General features: G+C 41.9%; 1 long non-coding RNA gene across 2 annotated transcripts in view; it reads left to right on the plus strand.

The window, feature by feature from the left end:
* LOC129784008 (uncharacterized) overlaps positions 1-16726 on the plus strand; it is a 68192-nt gene extending 51466 nt beyond the window's left edge. The window contains exons 3-5 of one of the 2 annotated variants that reach the window (XR_008746275.1): positions 256-9546; positions 13476-13532; positions 14830-16726. This is a non-coding gene — a long non-coding RNA (uncharacterized LOC129784008). Of the gene's footprint in view, positions 1-255; positions 9547-13475; positions 13533-14018; positions 14115-14829 lie in introns of those variants that run through there. The other variant, XR_008746276.1, reaches the window with a different exon arrangement.
* Positions 16727-23975: the final 7249 nt, after the last annotated feature.

The raw sequence follows: 23975 nt of genomic DNA on the forward strand, positions 1-23975 counted from the left end.
CACTGACTCTAGCTTCTTATTTGCTAGAGCTATTCAAGAAACTTCTGATGCAAATGGTCAAATGATTTTTTTTCCATTTAAAAACATCAGTTTTTCCAAGCCATTTTGATGTTTCACCAGGAAAAGCTGTTTTACAGTCTCACAGCTGTCACAAGAGGACAGCAAAACTGTCATGAACATTTCAGCTAAGGGAACTGCACACAGACTAGGATTAAAGAAGGGATGGTGAATCTACTTACTTTGCTCTCTTTCCAGGAGCAAGAGGAGGTATGAGGAAGCAGTACTCTCACCCTCTGCCCAACGTGGAGGATTTGGTGGGTTCAATTTTCACAAGGAAGGTCTGAGACCCACAGAACTACCATTTGACCTCTCCTAGAATTTGGTTCTAGAAAAACACTGTCCCATAAACAGTGCTGATGGCTTGTTGTTGCTGTTATTGTTGGTGGGCTTTGTTTGTCATTTTTTCCTTCTGTCCAGAACAGTTTCTACTGCACAGAAATGCTGTATTCAGCCTTCATCTGCTACTTTATGCTATATGGAACACAAAGAAAGGTGCTAGATGAGGATGGCCAGGGAGCAGAGCAGGAGTCCTTGCCTGTGTCACTGGCTTGAAATAATCTGCAGGTACTGGGCATCACCAGTCAGCCAACCCACCACACTGGGACCCTTGTGCCATCAAGCCAGATGGGGAGGATATCAAGCTTCCACCTCCCAAAGCTCTGTTCTTGGTGTAGGGAAGAGGATCCAGACTCCCAGTTAAACCCTGCACAAGCTGCTGGCAAACATTTAGAGACATCAGAAAACAGTCCACACAAGCTCTCAGTTAAAAGAGGTGATACGTAGATCTCTTTGTGCTGTTACCTGCAGCCCCTGGAAGATGTAAAATCTTGTGGAGGAAGTGTTTGCTGATCTCTGTCACCAGTGTAGTGAGATGGGTGACTCAGTGTTGCTCTAATTAATGCGTGGAAAGACCTTTTCTGAAATATATTTGGTATGTTTCCCCCTGGAGACAGGAGATATCTACAGCAAGCACATCCTCCCACACCTCTCCTGGGCACTAGAACTTATTAGCAAATCTCCTACTGATGCTCTTTTACTAGGGCAGGTACTGCTGCAGCAACCATGGTGGGAAAGGCAGGGTAAATACAGCCTAGGAAATTTGACAATGTTTTTTAGCTTCGTCCTGTATCAACTAACTATGAATCTAATGGCATACGCTAAAGGTCTGTGATCTCACCTAATCTGTAAATAAAATGCTTCTGTTTGAAGGAAGATGGCTAGACCAGCCAAAAATGATAATATGAACCTCTGCCACCCTGGCATCACCTTTAAGGAGCATGGGGTATCTTTGGTGTATCCTTCCTCCAGGAAGTTGCCATCGTGGAAGTTTTTCAATGTTTTCACAGGGTTATTTGCACAAGCAAGTCCTTAGCTCGTTGAGCAAAAAACCCCCAACAAAACAACCAACCTACCTGATCAAGCTGCAAACAGAGAGAGATGGCTTCAGGGGAATAAAAACCCTAGCAAAGCACTGTGAAACATTTGCACACTAGAGGTTAGCGTCATGCCAATTGTTTCTCACTGGAAGGATTGACAGGGTTAATTTGTTTTCATAAAGTGGTAGAAATTCGAAGCTCTGACATCTGCCAGTACCTTGGGCCAGCAGGTTCAGAGATTATTGATATGGATCACACAGACACACACAGAGCTTGACCAGGCAAACCCAATTGCATTGGTGAAAGTAGGCTTTAAATGAAGGGAGAGACAGGCAAAGAAGTGTTTATCTGGAAACTGGGACTGAAAGAGAGAACTGGCAGTGTAAGATAGTTTCTATTGTCTTTGCCTCACCCCTCAGATTTTGTACAGTTGTTGCAGGGATCCTTTGGCAAGGGTCATTAGCAAGAGGCAGAGCAGACAAATCTGATCTGGGACTAACTCCTTCAAGCCAGGCAGAGGGAGGCCACTGAGACCACCCAGCAGGCAGAGAAGGGCTCTCCTCCTGGCAAAGAGAAGACAGCAATGTGATGCATCTGTTAGCGTGCCTGTTTGCAGCACCCCAATTACGCCTGACCATGAAGTCTCCATTAACGGCTTTACCTCCAATGAGTTAGAAGTGATCCTGCTTTCCCTCGTCTTCCCTTCTTCCTTTGTAGTGATTTTTGGATTCTTTGCTGGGTTTATTTGCCACTGGCCACCTCACTCTGGGTTTTACACGCTTTTTTTTTGTGTAGAGTTCACATGTAATTGACACCATCTCCTGTGTTAGCCACTGTGGTGGGTTGACCTTGGCTGGCTGCCAGGTGGCCACCCAACGGCTCTCTCACTCCCCCTTCTCCAGCAGGAGAGAAAATAAGATGAAAACCTCACAGGTCAAGAGAAATAAAAAATAATTATTCTCTACTTCCCATCACCAGGCAAAGTCTAGCCACTTTCGGGGAAGTAGACCTTAATGTGTGTAGTGGTTACTTCAAAAGACAAATGCCTTAATAACATATGTGTGTGTACCCCCCTCCACCAGCCTTTATTGCTGAGCATGACATCGTATCATATGCAATATCCTTTTGGTCAGCTTGGGTCAGCTGTTCTGGCTGTGTCCCTGCTCAATCTCTTGCCCAACCTACTGGCCTTTTGGGGGGGATTTGAAAGAAAGCCTGGATGCTGTGTGAGCACTGCTTAGCACCAGCCAAAACACCGGTGTGTTACCAACACCATGCTACGTACAAATGGAAAGCATAGCACAAAAGAAGGGGAAAGCTATGGGGAAATTTAACTCCACCCCAGCCGGACCCAGTACAGCCACACAGAGAAGATAGGTAGAGCAGGGAATGCAGGTGACATCACACTGAACTGGCCTGGGGAAATCAGCCTTTTTCTGATTTAAACCAGTTTCTGTCCCTATGAAGGCTGCGAGAAACACCAGTTCCCTCCAGTGACGTTCAAGACACGGCTTGGTGTAAACTCTGCCTTAAATTTCACAAGTGCGTGCTCAAGACGACCTCAGACAAACTTTCCTGGCTGCGTGGAAAACATTGATATTCTAAACAGAGTCCTCAAAAGTGCACTTCGTGCTCAGTGTATGATGTATCACAAAAGCACAGAATCACAGAATGGTCAGGGTTGGAAGGGACCTCTGGAGATCACCTAGCCCAACCCCTGCTCGAGCAGGCTCTCCCAGAGCAGGCTGCACAGAGCCACATCCAGGTGGGTTTGAATGTCTCCAGAGCAGGAGACCCCACAGCCTCTCTGGGCAGCCTGTGCCAGGGCTCTGCCACCCTCAAGATAAAAAAGTTCTTCCTCATACTCAGAAGGAACTTCTCCTGGCACCTTTTGTGTCCTTTTCCCCTTGTCTGATAAAATACTTTGATCTGCAGGATCCGAAAGACAACAGCTACTGCACCTGGAGTGGAAACCTGTTCTTCTTGTTTCTCTGGGAGCAGATTCTTGTGTGGCTTTGGTGCCTTTCCCCACACCTCTGTGAACAAACGCAGGCTGTGAGCTCACCCAGGCTAGCATCTCCCTAGGAAAAGTGTCTGTCAGGTCTCAGATCTTTGTGGGGACACCAAAACTATTGGAGTCTGTTGCTCTCCACTTCCTTTATGGCTAATATGAAGGAACTAGGCACTGGGGGGAGGCTGTTCCTCTCAGTGGTTTTTGGGTGCTGCAAGATTAGATGAGTTGCATCCTGTTCCCCTTGTCTCTACTAACTACACATCCCCCCATTGAATATAGGGTGCTGAGGATGACTTCTTCAGAAGTAGCTTTCTATATGATAGAGATCTGTAGGTTGTCTTAGGACAGGCCTAGCAACATGTGTAGGTAGCTTTATGGCTTCCTGGACATGTTGGACCAGATAAAATGCCATCGCAGCTGATAAACTGCCAGACTCTGCCTGGATCTGCCTATGCTGTTCAGGAATTACTACACAAAACCACCGGTGTTTCTCCTACTCCTTAGTCAGATACTTGTGCTCCTTGAGTTATCTCTCACTTAGTATTGAGGAAGAAGAGTTGAGTGAATAACTGAGAAAACCTTACTTAAGTCATCACACAACAAACCAAATGGTCTTGCTGACCTCACAATATCTTACGTTGTGTCAACAGAGGGTCAGCCAGGCCATTTCTGGGAGATAGTTTTGGTCATTGACAAAACTTTGACCCAGAAAATTTATAACTCCGGTTAAAAGTCCTCAGCTGTTTTTTATCATACTGATTTACACTAGCTGAGTACCTGCCCTGCTGTGCCTCCCAAACCAGTACAGATTTTTTTGTGCACATTTCCTTTCTTGCTTTAGGAGCAAAACAACAAAAAAACCCCACATCCCACCCCATCAAATAAAAATGAGCAGTAAATGCACAAAATAAGCTTGCAAAAGGGAGATGTGTCTTAGAAGAAAATGGAAACTCTTCTGAGTGAGAATGTTATAGCCTATGACACTGTCACGTAGCTGCATTTCTGTAATGGACACAATATAATGAGTGCTACTCATGAAAACTGGTTATTATATCCAAGCTGGAAGTCATATTCTGGCATATACAGAGCCGACAATTTGTTCACAGTGGGAGTTCTGCTGCTCTTCTGGTTTTCTTAGGTTATGTCTATATCATAAAGTATCTGCATATTCAGGCTTACATTGCTCCTTAAACTATCCTGTCACCCACAATTGAGAGATGAGCGGTTGAAGCTCAGTTTCAGCCCAAGCCCTTAAGCTCTACATGTCAAAGCTCTTTCCTTGATCAGCTTGTAGAGCAGTTTGAGTGTGGCTTTGAGGGGGTTGTTACTGAGCTTGAATACAAGGTCTCCTACGGGTCTCAGCCCTTTTGGACTCTTCTGCTCCTGCTCTGTGTGATGTCGGACATAAGGTTTTCCTTATACAGATTTTTTCTCTATAGATTGGAGTTTAAGAAAAAGCTGTCATCAAGCTATTCATTCCTTTTAGCGTGTGGCAGGGTTTGGTCTATCACAAAGGTATTGGCACAGAATCGGTAGGATGGTCACAGGAGGAAAACATTTTTGTCTGATGCTGTCTTGTACGGTCCCACCCAGGTAACCATCAGTCCCCCTTCAAGGGCAAGGTGCAAACCATTCATTTCTTGTTCCACCTCTCCTATGGTACTTCTTGGAGGAGACATGAGCCAGTCTCTGGGTACCAGTCAAATGACACCTACATCAGTGGCTTAGCAATGTTTCTCTGGGCTGCGCCTTGGTCCTGAGAGATGTCGCTTGTGAGTTTGTCACGCAGCAAGAATTCTAGCTGGGGGACTGACCATTGAAAAAAAACCCAACAACTGCTGCTGGCAGGTCTGACTGTGTTCATCTCTTTTGTATGTCTTTGGGAGCACAGTGACACTTCCAGGGTTTTTGTTTGAAAACTTTGTTGTAAGTTCAGCTATGAGAGAAGAGGAAAACAGCAAATATGCCAGTTCTATTGAAGTATAAAAAATCCAACAAGCAATCTAAAATGGCTAATAAAATAGTGCCCTGTGCCCCGAACTACAAGCAAGAAATGTTACATTGGAACTGATACTTAATCTACTGGATAAAGCAGCTCGTGTCTGTACATAAAATTAATTAGGCACAAAATACTCTCTACAGGCAAGCAGCCCCCATTATCCTGAGGTTTTATTCTTTTAAGTAAACAGAAACAGAACCAACATATTAAAAGTGTGGTCTTCTCCAGTAAAGCATATTCTACAATATTTTGCTCTCCATCATGTAACAGCTACCTTAGGTTACTTATTGACTGATGTGTTATGGATGAGAGGGTATCTTGCACCTGTGTTGTCCCTAGTGTCTCCTGATTTGGAGCTTGGAAGGGGAATAGAGACATTTTATGGCTGTGCCCTTTAGTGGGCTGGGTCTGGTCCAGAAGAAACTGCTGACTCTTACCCTCACCAGTTGTCTCAGAGAACAAGAAGCTACAGATCTCCACGCAGCAGTAGGAATATTAGCACCCAAAGTTGTAGCATCTGTCTTCCTTCATATTATTGCCATATGGCAAAGCCCAGAGTAGGGTCTCAAGTGTAAATCAATGAATGGACTATTAAGGCTTCAATTAATCAAAGCTGTGCTACAATTTCCTTTCCTCCTATGTGCCTGCTTCTTTTTCAAGCACACTTGTTATCTCTTCTCCATAGAAACAGTCTTTGCTTCATCTGTGTCTCTTCTCTTCCCATGTCCTCATCACTGCTACTCCCATCCCTGGAGGTATTTAAAAAATGTGTAGGTGTGGTGTTTAGGGACATGGTTTAGTGATGGACTGGGCTGTCCTGGGTTAATGGTTGGATTTGATGATCTCCAAGGTCTTTTCCAACCTAAATGATTCTGTGATTCAACGATTCTTTCCTTCCCTAAACCCCTAGGTTGGTCAAACAACACATGCTGCTTATCTCCATGGCTGGTGGGTTTGTCATGTTGCTTTACATGGCATGAACCACAGAGACCTCAAAATGAGGGCAAACACATTTGTAGCTGCCTGCTCTCTGGCTATGGTTACATACTGTGGGGCAAGGTAGGGTATTCATGGCTTCCTCTGAGCAGAAAGGGCAGCCAGAAATCGTTTTCAGTCAAGTTTTTACATGGAAGTAACATTACAGACTACATAAAAACATAATGGCATCTTTGCATGACAGGGTATACTGTACCGTTGTGTTTACAGATATATCCATTAGCACTACAACAGGCTTAGCTACTGAAGTCTTGTTCTCAGCAATTTTCTTTCTTGGCTAATAAGAAGGCCCACAACACCCATGGGAGCAGGATCCTTGGCAGTGCCCTCGTTGTGCATTTTGCATACAATATTTTGTCATCTGCTTCTGGGAGGAAAGGTATGGGCAGGCAGGTGTCATCCAAAGCCTGCACATAGTTTGAATGTTGCATTGTTGATATCCAAAATGTACATCACTTTAAAGCTAGTAGTTACTTCTGCCATACTTTTGATGCTGGCCTACACTGGGGAAACTTTTGAAGTACATGGAAGAAACACAGTAAGTAGGAGATGGACCATTCACAGGACCCAATTAGTTATGGAGCAAAGACAGTTTCGATTTGCCTCCAGACCACAGGGTCTCATGTCAGGACAAGTTTGTGCTGTTACACTTTTTGGCTCCCGTGGCACCAGAAGAGCATGGGACAAAGTAAAGATACAGAGAAGAGCAAAAATGTCTCCCCTCTGGAGAGTGGGCATGGAGGACAGCATGGCCAGCAAGCCACTTAGCACTAGCGTAGCTCCTGACATTCTAGTGCCTCAGCTGTTCCCAGGGTGCCCTAAAAAACCTGGACTAGAGAGGAAATAAGCATCAATGAACGCAGCTTTGAAGTAGCTGAGTACTGATGTCTAGTTGCAAATCTCCAGTACACAGAGAGATAGCCTTCCTTTATTTGCTTTTTTCTCGAAGGAGGTTGTCATTTAGATATAGTGCAAATGAGCAATAAGTTCCTCCTTGGGATTTTTATGTCCAAAAAAAAACCCCAAAACAATGCACACAATACAGACATTTGTCCAAGAAAACACTGTATTGCCTTGTGCAAACCAGCTCAACATCCCACTTCTCTTCAAGGCCAGGCACAATGATGGATTAAGCACAAAGGACGTTGTATTTCTGTGTGGTATGGGTGCCACCTCCCAGATAGCTCCAAGCCCTTGCAAGACGAGCTGTTCCCAGCAGACAGCAACAGGAGGAGCAGGTCTCAGCTGCCCTGTGTGCAGCATGCCCGGTGGCCTGGGGCAGAGGCAGATGGAAACCTTCACAGCCTCCTATTTTATTTGCTTGTCTTCTTTTTCGCTTGTGTAGGTAATTATTTAGGGACTGGTTGAAGGACAGTGTAAACATCCCCAAGCAGCTGAGGGGAGCACTGCCCCAGGGCAGAGTGGAGGAAGCAGTAATGTGGCCAACCTCATCAGGTGTTGCTGTGCAGGTTGTGCCAAGATATGTATATCACACCGGCCACTCACCTCCAGAAGGGCACAGCCACTCTGTTAATACTCTCATTGGGCTGCACTTTTCTGTTACAGTTGGATCATTTGAGTGTGATAAGACCAACATCTTAATGAAGCACAAAGAGGCTGCTCTGCTGGCAGACAGGTTGGTGGTTGGGCAGAGGGCTCCATTGAGATCCAGATCTGGTGTCTGTCAGAAAAGAAATTTTTTCACCCTTAATGGGCTTGGATGGCTGAATTGGAAACGCTTTTTCCAGGTAAAACTATTTTCCATTCCAAAAGACCCAGCAAGGTACAATTTGGGGTTAAAAAGGAGTATTCAGTTGATTTGAACGTCTTGTTTACAAAAAACAGAAACAATGTGTTCAGATTTTGGCATAATGTTTCTTTCACTTTATATTATCATTTCTAAAGAAAAGGGAGGACTTCATGCCTATGACACTCTATTTTTTCCATCATCCTATCTAATAAAAGATATTACTTCTCCCTGCAAATCATGCTTCACTATAAAATGAAATGTTTCAAAACAAACAAACAAAAAAGCCATTTCAACCCTTTTATGCTTTTTTGTAAAACCAAACAACTGAATTTTGTATTTTTCTTTGGAACGTTTTTATTTTCTATCTTTTTGTATTAAAAAACATTATGAAATCATTTCCTTTCATTTTCTAGCTCAGCAATGAGGCATTTTCCAGAACAAAAGTATTTTTTACTCTGTTTTTCCTAAAACCCCATCAATTGACCTAGTGCATCCTAAGGACATTGAATCAGTGGTAAACTGGAGGGAGGCTGAGCAATGTGATATAGTAGTTGTCCAGATTTCTAGAGTCCTTTACTAAATGTTCAACAGGATCTGTTTCTAGAAAAATTAAACAAACAAACAAACAACAAAAGCCACTAAAGCAAAGGAGTAAGCAAGCCTGTAATTATTCGTGAGACAAGGTAAATAGGTATTTGCAGAACAGCTCAAGTACCAAAGTTCTGTGCAGGCAGTAGACCCAGGAAGTTCTTGTTTGCATGTTCCCAAGTACCTGGAGCAGCAGTGGAAGGATTTAGGAAGCTGCTTTTTATCTCATTTGTGGTTTTGGTCAGGATTTCAGTTACTGCTTCTGCAGTTTACCCAGATCAGCACTTTCCAGTGACTGAGGCTGTAGGTGGCAAACCGGCACTGATGCCTTCTATTTCTTGATTTCAGAAGAGCCTTGCCATGCATTTAATGATCTTCTCGTGTTGTGCTGCTCTTTCTGTCATCGTCAGTGATGCTAAAGCAAAATGATCTGTTTGTTACTGGTGAAAACTGATTCAGGGCTAAACCAGCACAGGAAAAAGAGATATGCTGTGTCTGTCAAGAGCTCATTATTGAAACAATAGGATATTAATAATTTGTTGCTGCTGGAAAAAGCAGAAAGGAAATGTCAATAAAATTTATCAGTATGAATATTCTCAGAATAGCTGCATATTTAATTACTGCTTTGGATTTTAAAGTCTCTTTTTTTTCTCTCTGTGCAAACACAGTTTATTCAACCAGGTACAGAGTTCCTCTCTCATCAGAAAGAACATGAAAGGTCTCTGACCTGCCTGCATGGGAAGCAATCTCAAATATTTGTGAGGTAAGAGATTGTTGTGGGGTAATGTTTTCAATGAGTTTTGGACCGCTGGACTGGCGGTTTCAGCTTTCCGTTCCTCGCTAGCAAGCCCTGCTCCCATCTCATCTGCTCTAGCTTGAACCTTTGCCACTGCTTCTCCCACCCTCCACCGCCTGGTGAGGACCACCCCGCTCCCAGGAGCCAGCGCAGTGGTGAGGGGGAGGCTGGGGCATGGGCGTTGCTCCCGTCACGGGCCACAGGCTTATCTGAGCACTGGGTAAAAGTACAGTGACAAGAGACGGCAGCGGAGCAGCCTGCCATTTTAATTGGTATGAAAGAAAAGTCAGTCTGCATCGCAGCACACAGCCCAGCCATGCAGGTACAGCCTGGGGTTAATAACTGCACTGTCACAGTCTTCTCCATTGAGACTCGAATGGCAGCCGCAGAGTCACCCTCCTGCCTCTTTCTTGGGTACTCCTTTCTCATTTAGCTTCTCCGCACTCTCCGGCTTTGACTTCAGATACGTATCTCTGGAAAACACGCTGATTTTCCTCTGAAACAGCACACCGCTTGCAATATCTGCTGGGTTTGTGCGAGCTGATGGGACTAACAAGAAAGGGACCTGCAGTGCAGCTTGCACTCCAGAAAGCCCCCAGAAAAGACCACATCTAATTGAATATGCCTGTCTATACATAGACCTTGGGCTTAAACACTAGAAGTGAAGCTGTGAGAAAACCCAGGGGAACATTGCAGAGACACGCTTTTGTACTTTAATATGCGCCTGTACTGGGTGAGGTAGCAATCTGCTCATTCAGTGGTGTCAACACCAACTCTGAAATCACACCAGGAGCATCTTATAGCAAGGCTGTAGCTGTAGGCTAGAACGATTCCGTTATTAGTGAAGATAATTAGGACAGCACAAGCTTGTCATTGCTCTTCTTGAGTTTTGCTTCTTTTCTGTAGCACAAGGTGGAGGCTACATTTTCCAGCCCATAGTCTCCAGGAGATTTCCAACTACTTCTGCATGATTTCTTCAGGATTTTGAGTCATTAAGTCATTCATTTTTTCCCTTAGTTTCATTAAACAATATGACACAAACTGTGCACAGAAAACCGCTTCATTTGCTAACCATTAATTCTTTCAAGCATTAAAATAGCACCTGATCAGTTTCTCTTGCAACACACAGTTAACTTGCCTTGTTAATGTTTCAACAAAAAAATTGTTTGAGATGATACGTGCAAAAATATCCATGTATATAGTCTCCCACCTGTCCTACGACAGTCCCGAAGAGGGATATAGGCAATATCTATAAATCATAAAAGACCTGCAGAAAGGGAACAGGAACTGGTTTGTTCAGATGGTGTTGTTTGTGTTGTTGGGTTTTTTTTTAAGCAAAAACTGGATTACATCCGATAACACCATAGAGAGGCAGAGTAAAAGCATGCAAAAAAGTGACCACTACTTCACACAGCATACATCTATGCTGAGGAGCTCCATTCTGTAGATGAATTTTGTGACTGACACAACCCAGGCAATTATTGTTGTAGTGTTTGCACTCAAAAGAATCTGTCTTGTTATTGACATTATGTTTGCGCTGAATGCAAGCTTCATGTGCTTTTTTCTTCTTCTGGCCAAATGAGACCAAGGGAAATTCCTCCCCCTTATGGGAATGTTCATATTGTCTCTTGATCCAAATGCCATCTGCTCTTCCTTTTGTTACAAGCCTGGACTGTGTCCCCTGGGATACAAGTTTTCCAAAATCTCCAGAAAACCAGTAACACATCTGGTAAACTTTTACCCAATTTTCAGAAAGCAGAACTGAAGCTCTTTTCACCTGCTGTCTCAGAAGAATCTCACTATTTTCTTCTGGTATCTTCCTCTTCAAAACTCCATCTCCACTCAAAACATTTTTAGAGCTTTCATGTTTGCATTTAGACAGGAAAATTAGTCCAATTAGGGCATTATGCTGCACATGAGGAGTCTCAGACTTCATCATTATTAGCTGAATGTTTTTTGCATAGAATGAAGAGGCACTCCAATTTGATGTTTCCTGTTTGAATTATATAAAATCCCCAAAATCACTGAAAATGGGGAGAAATTTCAAGCCGAGTTGTGAGTTGCACTTAAGTGCATTTATAGTAACACAAGGCACCCTCCAGGCCTCTGCTACATTATATTTTCTCCAGCACTATTAGGACTGTCTAGCTCCTTCTTCATAGCAGACTACCAAGAGCAGTGTATTACCATCCATATTATATGTGTCTTGCAAAAAAAGAATCAGCTGGATCCTGATGTGAAGGAACCTTACTTGGAATGTCCGTTCATTGTTGGTGATGTTTTATCACCGTTGACACAATCTGCAAGCACAGAGGGAGAAGGAGCAGGCTCAGAATATCAGGATACATCAGGTACACAGGAATACTCTGTGCTTGGAAGAACAATGTGTTCTGGGGTGCAGCAGTTGGGTTTACCAAGCTGGCTCTGAGAGCTTTCTAGTAGCTAACACAGCTGATCAACCAATATGGACCTGGCTCCACCTCAGTGTTGGCTCTTAAAATACTTTGAAGATGCAGAACAGTTGCCATAGCTTATGGGTTAGTAATTTGTAGGATGCTTTGAGAAAGTTTATAATTCTAATGTGAACCCAGCTCTGTGTGTGTGTAGGTGTGTGGTTAGATGAACATGCTGGACCTTATCCAAGAAGATTTTTATAAGTCCTTTCACTTCTGTGATCCCTTTCCGCCTTAACTGCTAGGATTTTCTGAGGACCCAGTAGACACAAGATGTGGCTGCCACAATTCATTGCACCTTGGTAGAAATGCACATTTCCCCTTCATCATCCCAGCCACAACTGAGTGTCTGTGGGGAGAGGGTGTAAGTAAATCCTCACTGCAGAAGACCATGGTCTGCCAGGCTCCATGAATCCTAGAACAACCCCAAGTAACCTGTAGGCGGTTGAAAACACCTATTGATTCATTAGATGGAGAAAACGGTGCCATGACACTTTGTGGAACGGAAGTGCCTGATGGAAGGTGGCTCACATTTCATAGAAAGAGTCATACAAAACAACTGACCGCACCAGCCAGGTTAAAAATATCCATGTGCCGACGTCAGCTTTCTTTTATTTTTTTCTTAGAATAGCAGTAATGACCTTGGCACAAAGCACTGCCTAGAGACAAATGACCAGCTGGGATTAATGGTCCTTGACTTAATTTCTGCCCATCAGCGCCTCCCAGCCAGCCATTAATTCTGCTGAAATGCTCTGTACATCGATTATTATTGATTCATTCATTGATTGTGTCCAGGGTCTGAAGTTAGAAGCTCAAGTACTGAGGGCACCCTGGAGACTCTTCTAATAAGATGAGTTTGTTTAATTCATAGACTATTTGAGGTGCTTTAGAAAGAAGCATCATAAAAAGAGGTAGAAAAGGCAAAGAGCACTTATAGGATAATGAGACCTAGACTTCTCTGGCTATTAGAGCTGATGGTATGTATCAAATTACTTTGAATAGGCCTTGTACAGAAAGCTGGAGCATTGAGGAATCTGACTTGTATTACATGTGTCGCCTCCCAAAGGACAGTAAGGTTTCAAGCAACAAAGCCCATCAGAAAACCTGTACCTAGGGCAGAGAAGGCATTTGTAGGCTTAATGTCCCATCTTTCTTATTGGAGACATCATGTTTTCTTTGCCTCAAGAAACACAGCAGATCTCTCTTTCTGCAGATTACCTGGACATATTTAGTTCCTTTTCCTCTTGCACTTGTTGCTGTCTGACCTCGCCAGTTCTGCAAGGAGCTGTGTCTGAATAATTAATGTAGCACCCTTCAGGAAATCAGATTGATTGGTTTTAATGCTGGCTTTATGACAGGATTTTCAAATTGCAAAAGAGAGGAAAAACGGTTTAAAAGATGATAAGATTTAATAACCTGCCACCTCCATATATTCTCTTCAAGTTGCCCTCCTGGGATTCAATGAAAAGGAAAAATTGAAGTGAACAGCAGCATCTTTGGGTGAGTTCTTTCATATCTTTTGATGTTCCAGTATGCATCAAATGGCAGGAGTGTACATGAAAGAGAAAATTTGTGGTTGAAAGTGCTCCCAAATACACATTGCTGAGGTGCTTCCAAAGCGCTGACAGCTGCCAAGCACTCCATGGTGATGCAAACACTTCCGAACAAGTTGCCCTGCTTCTGAAGAATGTGGGTAGAATTTTCGTAACAAAAAGAAATATGGTAATGTTGGCTGAGGAATAGCCTTGGTGTTCCTGATTCACAGAACTTCTAAAAGAACCCAGTTATTATAAATAAGCCCCCATTTTATTCACCACCTGAGCAACAGGAGCAAGTTTTCAGGTCATAAGAGGCAGAGATTCCTAGTTCCTGCCTACGCCTGCCTCCTCATTCATAGCTGATTTAATGAGCCTGTTTAAATCTTACAATTGTTTGTTGTTTCACATGCCTTTAATATTAACGTATTACTATTTTCTTCTTCCATAGGACACTTACATATTTTAATGGTGTAGATTGCACTGAGGTCTTTGCATGGGAAAAGTCTCCTACTGTGTTATTGTGAATAAGCAATAAAGGAGCTTGATGAGACTGTCTCCAAGCATAAAACTGTGAATTATTTCTTCAGAAACAGTCAAATTCATATAATCAATTTCTTATAAAAATACCTTCTTGTGTGGGAGAACAAAAAAAAGGACTTGAGAAAGTTGTGATCTCTATGAATCTGACATCACTTCTCTAGAATATTTATCTTTTGAAACTATGGGTCTATAATAAAAACTGTGATACCTTAGAGAGATTGTGGGTACCCATATAAATACATCCATCAAAGCTCATTAGGCTCATCATCAGTTAATGGGGAGAAATAAGAATTTTCAGGATGTGATTTAATGAATCTGGTTTATGCATCCACCAAGATGAGGTGGCACCTAAGATCTACTGTTGTGTTTTCTTTTAACTCTAATGGGTGCTTGGGGTATCTAGGTTCCTACTGTTATTTTAAACATCCACACTTAGATGAATCTCATATCTAATGCATGCAAATGTTACCAAGACATCCACAGTCTAATGATTAGTAGATCAATCAACATAACAGGGATGCAAAGGAGAGACTGGGTCCAGACTACCTTCTAGAACAGAACACTATCGATTCCATTTCTTATCCCTCCACCTTCTGCAGACCAATGAATGTCCAATTAGCCTGTTGGTATTGAACCTAGGTTTTCAGTCTCATGGATGAGTTTTATAATCAGAGAGCTATTGGGTAAAAGAATATGATCTGTAATTTGTCCTATTTTAGGAAAAATGTGCAGAGTGGCTGCGGACATTTCTTGGCAATGTTGGTCCCTAAGAATCCGTCCCTGAAGCCCCAGGTTAAACACGTGGATTTGGAGAGCTGTGACACATACGATCATACCCTCCTGGATAGCTCTGGCAGCCTTCTAGCTAGATTTTGTGGATTCCACTCTAAGATGTTTGACTTTTTCTGACCTACAATGACAGCCCGTGTGTCTAATGGAGTCACGCCCATGAGGTCGAAGACACCTAAAAATGAAGTGCCATCATGGCAAGTTAAGCAAAATACACAGCCTCTGTGTTCTTACCCTTGCTTATTTACCTCTGTAAGTAGCAGCAAAGCCTTGCAATCTCCTTGCAGGGAACTTTTTATCTCTGTGTGCTTGGTTAGCCTCATTTCCACAGCAACATGGGACGGAAACCATCCAGCACAACACGAAAAAGGTAGGAGTTGGCGGTAATGCTGTAGTCCTCCTTTTAACATATGGAGACATCCATGCATAAATATTGATGAATGTGAGCCACGCTTTGTGACCACCTATTTTCTTCCCTTCAGTTGAACCTACTGAACTTTTTGTGGTTGGTCTTTGTTGCTTCTCAGATACTACTTCTGATTAATACTGATGGAACTTGGGCATGGAATCTCCATGGGAATCTACTCTCTCGTCTCAGATATTCAGATAGTTTGCTTTTCTCAGTACTGCTTTCCTCCCATTTTCATTTTTGAGAGCTGCTGGAAGGCTTTGTAGTCTGTACAGTCCTGTACAAAGGTATCAGTGACAAAGGCAAGCGAGTGTTACTGCTAGTGCCATCCTGAGCAGTCAGCTGCCACATCTTACACTTATTTCCAGTATCTGTAAATCCATAAACCATGAGATTCCCGAAGTAAACAAATGTAATCTTTTTTTGGGAGATGGAATACATTGGCAGGTAAATCTTAATGATAATTGCCTCTAATTGGCACTCCCACCAGATGACAAATCTTTTAGTCACAGTGGAGTGTCACTTGAAAATACATACTCTTGTTTCACCTTTGAAAACATCAAAGAAAAATCATATATATTGGTTTTACTTTATTGCTGTAATTTTTCGTTAGAAGCCGGGGGAAGAAATGAGGGGTGAAAGGCAGGAATGGCTATGAAAAAATGAGAAATGACTGGCAAAATGAGGTCTACTTTGCATGGAGGATTTCAGAACAGATAGTTCTGAAGAAATCATCATTGAATGTAGGATAAGGACCAATGGGTTTCACAGTGATTTTTAATTCCCACGAGAGGAATTTCCATTTAGGCTAAGGGCTGTTGTGCTCAAAAAGTACAGTTACTGATCTCAAGTGGGAGTGCTTATGAAGGGCTGCTGCCTAACCAGCTTGCATCTTGTGGAATGATTACACCTGTCTAAATATGGGACTTGGCTCTCAACTTTACAGAATTATGCTTTATTCTTTTACAGCACATCCTATCCATTTTCTCAGATCTTTCTGAATCCTCATCCTAGTCTCCAAAATGTTTGCAAACATTTTCCAGTTTTACATGACCTGTTAATTCAATGAGGACATTCTATATTTCTTCATCCGAGTCATTAAAGAGAGCATTTAACAGGACCAGATGGCTTCTTGCAGCACCCAATCCAACACCTCCTTTCAGTTTGACACTAAACCATTGATAATTAGTCTTCAAATTAACTTCCCGATCCTTCACTTAGCCTATGCTGTACTCTCTCATCTTCAACTGTAAACCAGGGATGACAGCATTCCTGTAACTCACAGGATTGCTCTGAGGATAAATCTAACTTGTTGTCAGATCTAATATGCTGCAGTGGGCTGAAACCCAGATTTTGTCCACCTTCCTATGATCCAGGCTGTTAGTGACATTTCCCGTCATGTACAATGAAAAGCAACGTGTACATATGCTTATTCAGATCCCATATCTACATCTGGAAATGTTAATTGGAATTCCAACATTAATTTGAAATTCCTGGAATATGTCCAGACAGAATTTATTTTCTTTGTCAGGGGGAACAAGCTCCTTTTTGAGGGCCTAGGCAGGGGTGCTGATTCACCATATTTTCTTATGCCAAAACATAAGGAGCAGCAAATGAAACGAAGAAACAGAGAGCAAGGGGAACACAAAATGTCAACTTTCTGTCCTACTCTGTCCCAGATTTCAAAAATGTTGAGTACATATCTTCTGTTGGCTTACATGGGGCACGGAGTAGTTCAAATACAGATATGTCTGATTCTTTTTATCCTGACCACAATCTAGCCTTTGTTTTGGGGCTGTAGAATGAAACAATTGACTGTGCTGGATTAAGTATTCCAGTTTATACCATGGCCAAATTATGACATAGTAAACCCCTCAACAGTAAGGGCTATTGTTTAATTAAAGAATGTTAAGAGCATGAGGGCCCCTCATCAAAGAAAAACAGAGTCCTTGTTTCAAGACAAGGGACGAATAGGTTCATCCCAATTAGAAGTTGCCCTTAGGTCAGTTTATAGCCCCCCTCAGGGCACTGCACCCACAGATATGTCATTATTTATCTTGAGCACTACTACTGTTACATGTCTGCTAGAAAGTTATGCACACAAAGGTTGATTGCCAACTCATTCAAGATACGTCAGGCTTCCTGTTTGATGTGATCCAATGTTCAGAGACCACACGGGCTTTGCAGGAATCACAGAGAAGGAGCTTGCCTCTTCTTGCTCAAAGCTCAGATTTATCCATCCTTTTTCTGGTACTGTTGTTCCAAGCTACCACTCTGGTGAACAAAAAGGGACAAACATCTCCAAAGGACAATTGAGATCTTCAGACTGCTGAATTGCCTTTAGGCAATGCCACCTTCTTTCCATTGTCTAGAGAAGGAACACAGGGCAGCTCCATGCCCAGTTTAGATTCCTTTGTTGAACACATTTCTTCAGTCCAGGTGAATATGAGACTATCCATACATGCTTTTCTAGGATAGTCAACAAACTCAAAAGCAGCCAGAAACCTCAGATGATGTGTCCTGTGTATACTAAAGTGGTGCCAAGATATTCCATATATCTTAAATAATGTTTTATATAAATTTATATCCTTTCTGTTGCTAAATCCAGCTGGTGGGAGAAGGAAAGCCCGTTAGACCACTTTACATTCTAAACATTTAAATTTTACTGCTCACCAGACTGATACATTTTGATTTTACTGAGGATGTCAGTAAAACAATTACAGGATTTAAAAATACTGGTATTTGATAAATTTTAAGTGTATTTATGAAATTACCTTTACTGTCAGTGACTCCTGATTACATATTAAGACTTCATCAGAGGTTTTCCTAGGGTCCTCTTTGATTATTCAAAATGAAAATTTCCCATCGTTACTAGCTATTAAACCTAAGAGGCTGCACAGGAAGAGCACCAGCTGAGCATACCACAACATGCATCCTCACCCCACAAAGCTATTATCCACTGGGACTACACGTAATGAAAGCCACATTACCATGTTGTCCACACACTACCACTGCAAAAATCTGGAAGGTCAAGTTAATCATGTGGTTCTGCTTCCTTTTCCATCTCAGTTTAATTTTCTGGTTCTGATTTTTGTTAACACGTTGTCTCTATATTTCTAATTCTCCATACGTGAACAGTTGCTTTTCTGTGAAATAGATTTCTTTAGTGTAAATATTTGAAATAAGAACCTTTCCCTCCATATTTTTATATCAGGTTTTTAATTTAAAAATCAACTGTCAGATCTCATTACATTCATAATTTCCTAGTGTTTTTTCCTAACAGCAAAACAGTAGCTTAGAGTACTTGTTCTTTTTGCCTAATGATAAGTCATGGATTTTGCTTCTTGCCTAAAAGCATTTCGTTAATTGCCTTTCTGGTTCTTTTAATCTTTAAAAGATCTTCTGTCTCCTCCCTCTGTTTTCCTCTTTTTTCTCTTCTTTCTTTTTTTTTTCTTGGTCTGTTTTATTCTTTTAATATCTTTGCTCTTTATCTCTTTTTCAGCTACTATGGCTTTGTTCACTTTATTTTTTTATCTCTGTTTTTTGCTGTCATTGCTGGAGTTGAATCAAAGAATATTCTGTCATAGTCTTGAAATCTTTTATTTTCATCTAGAAAATATATGAGTTAAAGTCAGTGGAACTTACTAAAAAAGAAAACAATGTAGTTTTATGGCTATGTGAAGCAAAGAGATTTCAGCAGTTACATTCAACTCGAGGCAGTGTTGCTAGCTTCAGACAGCTTATTCAAAATTTAATTTGATTTTATGATTTCTTCCTGGCATACTTAATGATGTCTGAAAGTAGGCAAGTGTGTGTTTTGGTTTTTTGTTTGCTTTGGTGTTTTTTTTTTTTAATTGGGAAAATAGAATCACCAGAAGTCAACGATATTTCGAAATACCTTAAAGAGTGCCGGGATGAGGAGGGCGTTACTCTTCTTGGTTTGGAGTGAGCCTTTATTTCTGCTTGTGTGCTATACGCAAGTTTTGCTTTTCCTAGTGATTTGCTCAGAATACATAGCTTCAGACTCCTGATAAATCTTGCTCCCTCATGGAACCTCTGGCTGTTTTCTCGTTCTCACTTGCATTTTAGATGGCTCTGTCTTACATTACCTCCGAAATCCTGACACAGCTGCATTGTTTGATCCGGCTGCAACTCAGCTGAGTTTTCCTGTGAGCTGATGGAGAATCAGATTGCTGTGCGTGAACAGATGTGTCAAGCTGTTCAAAGACAGCATCTCTGGCGATGTAAATTCCTCTTTAGGCGCTGACTGTAGCGCTCGTTACCATAGTACCTGTGTCTCCAAAACATTAATAAAGTAGTCACAGCTCTGAGACAGAGAAATATCACCACTTCAGCTTTTGTGATGCAGGAAACAGAGCGATGTTAAGCTGGAGTCAGTGGAAGCCTGAAAAGAGTAGCCTGAGGTTTTCTCAGGTTAAAGACTGAGGGAAGTCACCAGCGCAGCTCTGTTAAGTTCCCACTCCGAAATTTGTCCTGGAGGAAATTTCCGCTATATGCTGGTTAAGCATAGAACCTAGCGAGACAACGTGAATAGATCAGCATCTTGCTGGTATCCTGAACACAGTAGAAGTCAGCAGAGAGAGTCAGTTTTCTTTTTTCAGAAGCCAAAGCCTACCTTCCCAGGGAACCCGATGCCCAGGAGCAGTTCTGGCTCTCAGGTCACTCTCCCCTGCCCCAGAAGAGCATCTCCACTTCGTATTTCATTACCTGCGAGGCTTGTGGTGGTTCTTTCCTCCCTCTCCCACGTGTTCAGACAGCCAAAGCCAGCAGGTGCCAAGGTCAGCCCCTCGAGGAACTTCTGGCATCCTCATCTTGGATTTTGCTGTTCAGAGAGGCTTGCCGGTGCCGTGGGCTGGCACCCCAATGCTCTAGTTCATTCCATGCAAACAGTGACTATATTTACTCTTCTGATTTAGCTCAAACAAAAGGCGTCACTTATGCCACTTGATTTTAACCAGGAGTGCAGCTGATCTATGCTGAAAATGTTTGATGGCAGTCTTTAAAATCTTCCTGCATAATGCTATAGACAAGAGGTTACTTGTGTGAATACTAATGAAATTTAAATGTCATGAATACAAGGTCTCATTTAGAAATTGCTAAATGTTCAGAACAGTCCAGATCCTCAAAGCCATTTGAGTATGTAATTCCTTGAAACCAATAGCACCTATACAGCTAAATCCCTTTGGGACAGATGTAATCTGTGTCATTGCAGGATGCTGGAATGAATGGAGACTAGACAATTTGCTGTCAGGACTAAGAGGAAGCTTATGTTGCTATTGATCCACATGCCTTCCAGTTTTCCCAAGCATCATCTTTCTGTCAATTGCTCATGATTGCAAGTCTAAGCAGTACCAGCAAGTTTCCAGCCCTCACAAAAAACCCACCCAAAATAAATCTTGAAAATAATACCAGGGTTCTTAGAATATAGAGTACAGCTCCACAAAAAAGGGCCAACCACTTGCCCAACTCGTTAGTATTTCTATCTTTAGTGAAATAACACTCACTGACAACCGCTTGCTCTTTCAGTTCCTTTTAGGGTCTTTGCCATCTGGGATGTCTGTTTCTCTAGAAGAAAACATTAACATCTGCTGGCATTGACCTTGACCTTCTTTACATTGTAATATTATGGAAGCATTGCATTCTGCAAGCACTTTACACACCAAATTCAAGCAGTTGTACACTTAGGTTTCTTCTCTTAGGAAATCGTATTTTATGACTAGTCATGTCCTTAGGCTTCACTATCTAGCAGAATAAAAATAAATTATGTTTATGTCACCAAATCACAGATGTTTTGCAGGCTGTTCTGTGACTCCCTCGTGCATTGTATTTCATAGCTAGGTGTAACATGAAATGAAAAATAGGTATATAGGAGGTTTCTTATTTAAAATGCATACTAGGAGTGACTGTTCTTGCAGTGCTTCTTTGCAGCTTTTCCAGGATGCAGCATTGGGGTAAGCAGCCACAGCAGGCAAAATCTGTTTATTTTTAATTTAGTTTTTATTGTACTAATCTGAAATACTTGGCACTCCATAAAGTTTCAGACAACAACATCAAGCACGTCATTGCTAAGCAAACATATAAATTAAACAAGCTTATAAATCTCCACGTCATACTCCACAGTCAGTTCATTGGCAGATCAGCCCCCAAGCTGTTGGGCTAACTGCTTTACCTCTCCATGTCTCGATGCATCATCAATGCATCAACGCATGTCTCATGCATCAAAGAGACCCTATCCAAGGATGGCTCTTCAGCTAGTATTAACTGGTGTCCATATTTGAAGCCATGAAAATACTATGCATCAGGATCTAGCTTTGTGGGGGTTTTTCCAAGCAAATATATATGCAGGCTAGAGGAAAGGGCAGAGGATGCCAGCTGAATAAAAACAGTTATTCTGAATACTGGCACTTTTCATAGTATCATCTCTATATTCCACAAAGGCAAACAAAGTATGACAGGGTGTAATGTTTGGATTAAAAACATATTTTGGCAAGTCCTGAATGATATGTCATTATTTTAAAGATAATTTTAGTATTTTAGACATGTGATTCCAAAGTTTTTGCCATTTGAGGAAGATAATATCGTACAATGAAAGACTCTGAAATATACTAACAGGGTTCAGTATTACTTTGCAACTACTTATTTGTGCAAAACTGCCAAAAGAGAAACAATTTGCTGATGATCACTCCAGTGTATTCACTGCACCACAGGAGGTGACTCTCCTAATGTCATTTTAGCCAGAACTTAAATCCCACTTCAATGTTTATTTGTAAACATCAAGATGGTACGGAGCAGATCTTTTAGATGTTACTGTTCCCGAAACAATAGCTATCTGTGATTACAAGATTGAATTAACTTCATCATCTAACTCTGCTGAAATGTATGAATATATCTCCCTTAATAATAGCTTGTATCATTCATTTCCAGACATTGTATCTTTATTTCTGAGATAGGACAAACAGTCCTCTAAAACCTTTCCAACACACACACACACACACACACACACACACACACACACACTTAAAGAAATCAAGAGAGAGGAGAAAGAAATAATTGTCTAAACAGTTGTCTTCCACTAATATCTTACAGTTCACAGGAACAGGGAGTACTTGTTGCTTCGGCTAAAAAATATCTCTTGCTCTAAACTGACAGCTTGCATGCTGTCTACATACACATGAACACTATTACATCATTTTCTCGACAAGTGGGGGTGATATCCATGCCACATACAGGCATGGCAATATCCATGACCTTACAGCAGGGAAAGGTGATTTTTCTTAAAATACAAACTCGAGGGGAAAAAATGTTTTTTCCTGATTCATGCTTTCAAGTCTCATACTCATGAGCAGCTGCATGTTTGTGGTGATCCGACATCAGTCCAGCAGCCACGCATCACATCATTTGTGTTGAAATATTAGATCCAGGTCCTTTTGCAATGCCATGAAGGACAAGTAACACCAACTGTCAAGCCTTTCTTGGGTCTCCTGAGTTTTATTCACAATACGTAGGTTTCCAGTGTTCATTTTTGTACCTTTTTGGGTCTGGTAGTGATCAGTGTCTTCATCCTGTCTCACCTCTGTGAATCACCAGGCCACCACCATTCTTCATCTCCAGGTCTGGGTGTCTTGTGAAGCCAGAGGTAGATGTGCTGGTGTCTTGATGACCTGCTAATCTGTGTGCCCTTAACACTGCCCATTCTGAGAGCCATGCTCCTGCCGGTGCCTCCACACCTACTCGCCCCTGTGCGTTCTCCATCCACATCAGTAGTAGTCTTCCTACTACAGTGCTGTACACCCTGACTAACATGGAACTGTGTGATTAAATTGCACTGTCAGGTTACACTGACTATCAAAGAATCATGCTTTGCTTCCTGATGATCTTTCAGCTCTCCTGGTGTACTGCATTTCAATCCAATCCAACATGCAACCCAGAAGAAAATTTGACTTTTATGCATTTTTCTATTTGTTTAAAGCCATTGAATCTGTTTTAATTGTCCACGTAAAGTTGATTTTAGTTGTCGTCAGCTATTAAGAATTAAATTTTTATCTAGTCTTTGTCAGCTGGATATGATGACTACAATGAACCACGTATTTGATCAGCTGCCCCATACTAAAATAGATATTTGAGGCAGAAGAAATCACCCTCTGATTAAAAGTATGTTTCCTTGTCACCGACAATAAGGAAAGTTAGACTTGGCTTACTCCACTCAGTTGACTTTTGGTTGATTCAAGTTGTGTAAGAGGAATCCCACCTTTAACAGAAACACAATGGGAAATGCTTCGAGGTGCTCGGTGAACCGTAAAGACCCATAGGATGCTCTTACTGTCCAGTACTTGTCAGATAGCCACTGCTGGTCTGAGAAGGTACAGAAAATCAAGGGAATTCAGGCATGTAAGGCTATAAATAAGCTGTTGAATAAATTCAAATAGTTTCAGACTTAGAATGCTTGAAAATACTGATCTACAAAAATAAGATCCTTCCTGCCTTGTTCCTGCCGATGTAGCAGGATCTCAGAGAAGAGAGACAGCCTACTCTTCCTCAACACTGTGTACCTCCAAGGAATGGGACACTCAGCCAGAACCTACACCTGCCTTAGGAGTGAAACAAACCACTATCCCAGCGCTTAAACCTTTAGGAAGATCAGGGTCT

The sequence above is a fragment of the Falco peregrinus genome, chromosome 3 (genome assembly GCF_023634155.1).
Source record: "Falco peregrinus isolate bFalPer1 chromosome 3, bFalPer1.pri, whole genome shotgun sequence".
Lineage (NCBI taxonomy): Eukaryota > Metazoa > Chordata > Aves > Falconiformes > Falconidae > Falco > Falco peregrinus.